We start from the raw sequence: 3953 nt of genomic DNA, 5'->3' as shown, positions 1-3953 counted from the left end.
ACCGAGAAGCAAGCGAGTTCGGACTTCGTCGATGTCAACAAACAGAAGCGAGTTACGGAGTCTCGACTGCGGTGCTCATTGGTCAGGTGGGGCGTAGAAAGTTCGGAACGAGCTAATCACCCCACATCGACGAGGATCACCACTTCTTCCCTAGCGCAATAAACGTCTACAGATTTGTTTAAAACATTCTTCCTCTCCACTTCCTCCTGTGGTTGCTATTCATTCACTCAGCAGTGTCAGTGTTAGCGTCACCACATTCAAGCAGAAGAACTTACCGTTAGACCTGTGATACGACTTGAGTCGACTTGGAATACGAATCAGCGGTGGCGAAATTTGTTTTATTTTGTAATTAAATTATATCACTAATCAGTTTGGGGAACGCGGTTAGACGTAATTAAATTGCATTGCTAGTGACTACGGCAAAAAGTAATGAATAACAATATAAACTAGTTAACAAAAGAGTGACACTAGTCTTAAATTACTCTGCTTACTGATTACCAGCTGAACGTTAGGAAAAGCGACGAAGAGAGAAAGAAACACCATCAGTGTGTTTCTTTCTCTCTTCGTCGCTTTTCCTAACGTTCAGCTCGTAATCAGTAAGCATGGATAACCAACCGGCTCCATTGGCAGCATATAATCGACTCCAGATCACGTGGCCGTTTTTTCTGGCTGCGAGTTGAGGGGGTGAACGCTGCTCGTTTTTCTTAAATTTTTTTCTGGGACTTCTATTGAGTGGGGTGAAAAAACGAACGGGTGTTTCATTAGTCATTAACGTCAGGGATCCGTTCTAAGCGGTATTTGCGCAAAGTACAAAAATCGTTGCATCGCCCCATTAAAGACGGCGACACCAGGTCCCGAGGCATATGCTTTTCGAAGCTGTTCACTAGGAAATGCAGTATGTACAACTACATACGCAGTTTCCTCCAAGGCCGGATAGCGCACTTTAGAGCCGCAGGTGCACTCTCCTCGCCCGTTGACATAAACCGAGGCACACCCCAGGGATCAATTCTATCCCTCACTCTCTTTAATCTCTGCATGACCACACTATCCAGGCAGCTGTCCACAATCCCAAACCTTCACCACACATTATACGCCGACGATATTACCCTTTGGTGCGAAACCGGATCTCCAGGAGAAGTCGAAACTAGCCTTCAACAAGGCGTAAATACCATAGTAGCATACCTACATGAAGCTGGGCTACAACTCTCGGCCGAAAAATCGGAATTACTCCTCATGAATCGAACACAGTACCAAAAGAACGCCAATGAACTAGTGCAAATTAGCATATCAGGCAAGCTCATACCGAAGGTGACGTCCTGCAGAATACTTGGATTCACCATACACCACAACAACAATGCTAACCCAAACACTTTACAGTTTCAAAAGACTGCCGAAATCTCACGCACCTAATCAGACGCATCATCAACAAAAAACACGGTCTCGGAGAAGAACAGGCGAAGCAACTCGTCACCGCACTCGTACACAGCAAGCTCCTCTACACTGCACCATACCTCAACCTCACGCAAACACAAACCCGAAAACTCAACACCCTATACAACGCGGCCCTGGGACTCCCTATATACACCTCAAACCAACGGCTTGTAGACACGGGCCTCTTTCACAGCCTTGCCGAACTGACACAACAGCACAGAGATAGGCAGATAGCGCGCCTCTCCCATACGGTGCAGGGACGCGACATCCTCCAAAGATCAGGAATCACCCCTATCTGGCTTACATCAATCAGCCAAGGCCTTCCCCTCCCCCGTAACATCGCATTTCCCAACATGCCCAAAAATATGACGCGACACCTCCATGAAGGGCGACGTCAAGCACAAGCTGCTAAACACCACAGAGACGAAACATGTATAACAATATACACGGACGCAACACGTTCCCACACTGGATCATTCGCCTGCGCAATCTATACACCTGGACAGACAACACCCATCACACACATGGAAGGACCCTTTGACAACCCCCCAAACATCACCACGCTGGAAACATACGCGATTATATATGCCATACACGAAGCTTCTCTGCTCACTGAACACAATAACGCCAACATTAATCTCTACACCGACTCAGCCCAAACGCTTCGCAACATGCAACACAGGTTATTGGAGCCACATTTACATGATATCCTAATGGACGCCTACGCCCGCAATAACAACATCAGAGTCACCCTGCGCTGGATACCTGGCCACGCGGGTATTGAGAGAAATGAGCTGGCACATCAACTCGCCCGCGAGATCAACTTCCGGGCTCCCTCGATCCCCTGGCCAAACCCAACGTCAGCGGACGACGCCGCAACTTACAAAAAGCAAATAGCTGAACACTACAAAAATATTAGGGAAAACCGTACCACCCTTCCCAAACCACACCCCTCACTCAGCACCGAACAAGCACACATTCTCCGCAAAGTACAAACCAACACTCTCCTCACCCCGCTAATGGTCTACAACTTCAGGTGGCAGAAGACAGCTCACTGTCCCAACTGCCCCGAGGTCAGGGCTGACACAGAGCACATACTCTACGCCTGTAACACTGCGTTCAACTCTCCCTACTTCCCGTACCCATCCCCTCCCTCCTGGAATGCTTGGCTCAGCTCGGACTCGGCGGACCTCCAATGGGCCCTGGCGGAGCAAGCGCTCCTTTTCACAAGGCCGTAGTTTTTGGCCTTTAATAAAGTTGTTCTCCCCCGGAATTGAAATTAGGGAGGAAGGGGGGGGGGGGGGGGGCTAAATTTTTAGGGGGCGGGGAGTGTTAGGGTGGGGCATTGAGAATAGATGAGTCGTTGCGAATTAAGGGAGTGCCTTTAAAAAAAAGAAGGGGGGCATACCCCCACCCCCCCTCAGGGGGGTGTAGGGAAATCACTGCTTTTAATGATTCACTTTTGTGTGCACTTCGGCTTTTGTACGCCTCTTTGTTTAGGACGGGCGGAGTAGATACGCTTGCCCGCTTCGTTTTCCTGGGATGCACCTCCGAAGAAAACTGAACAACCAACAGCTGCCAAATCGTGTTGTTCTTACTACAAAAGGACAACGAACCTTCTAACTTCACAATCGAGCAAGATGTCTTCTGTAGCCTCTGACCCCCCATTTTACTCATCCCCTCTTGAACGGTAGACCTTGTTCAATGAAAAGAATGGGAAGCTTGCTCATCGTATTCGAGAGTTTAACGTCGTGAAAGGAGCGTCATAGCTGTTTCGGAAATAAAGGTTACCGGCTGAATTTCTGTTTTGGCTTGTTTTCTCTCTCTCTTTCTCTTTCTTTCTGTCTTAAGCAATAGCATTGTGTTGGCGTGCTCGTGTGCTAGTGCATTGTAATCTTCCAAGACGTGCCCCTTCATGCTTGACATAATGTGTTTTCCTTTTTATCAAAATACAATATTTGTTTCTGCCCCCCCCCCCCCCCCCCCCCCGTTTCCTCCTCCATTACAGAACCGTTTTTTTTCTGGTTTTTTTTTAATAACAGCTGCTCTTGCTTTTATACGGGAACGAAAACATCTATGAAACAAAAACAACACGTAATTTACTTATTTAATTAAACTTATTGCCCCAGAGCAATTCATTGCATTATTAAACAGACCCTTTCCAAAATTCAGCCTGGCTACTTTGATCATTATCATCATCTCAGCATATGGTATCTGCAACGTTGGGCATCTGTGACAAACCAACGGCGGCCTTCTTGAGCCTGATGAAGGAAGAGGTTGACGATACTACCAGGCGTAAGATACATGAGTCCTGTACGTTTGAGACGTCACTAGACCACGACTCATGAATAAGATACAACGGCTGCGTAAGCGTTTATTTCAGACCGTGGTTCAATCAATCTCTTGGCACAAGTTTGGCTTTTAACTCTTTTGATGGCGGAAATTTAATCAAGGGGCTATATGAGTCTCCGCTTTGTACTGGTCAGTTCTTATGGTCACACCGTCGAAAGTGAAACAAATAA

General features: G+C 47.3%; 1 pseudogene; it reads left to right on the top strand.

The window, feature by feature from the left end:
- The first annotated feature begins 897 nt into the window (after positions 1-897).
- On the top strand, positions 898-2332 carry LOC115311685 (annotated as a pseudogene).
- Positions 2333-3953: the final 1621 nt, after the last annotated feature.

This window comes from Ixodes scapularis, unplaced genomic scaffold (assembly GCF_016920785.2).
Source record: "Ixodes scapularis isolate PalLabHiFi unplaced genomic scaffold, ASM1692078v2 PGA_scaffold9__187_contigs__length_104089568, whole genome shotgun sequence".
Classification (NCBI taxonomy): domain Eukaryota; kingdom Metazoa; phylum Arthropoda; class Arachnida; order Ixodida; family Ixodidae; genus Ixodes; species Ixodes scapularis.
The sequence above is the reverse complement of the archived record's forward strand: the minus strand, read 5'-3'. Positions and strand labels throughout refer to the sequence as shown.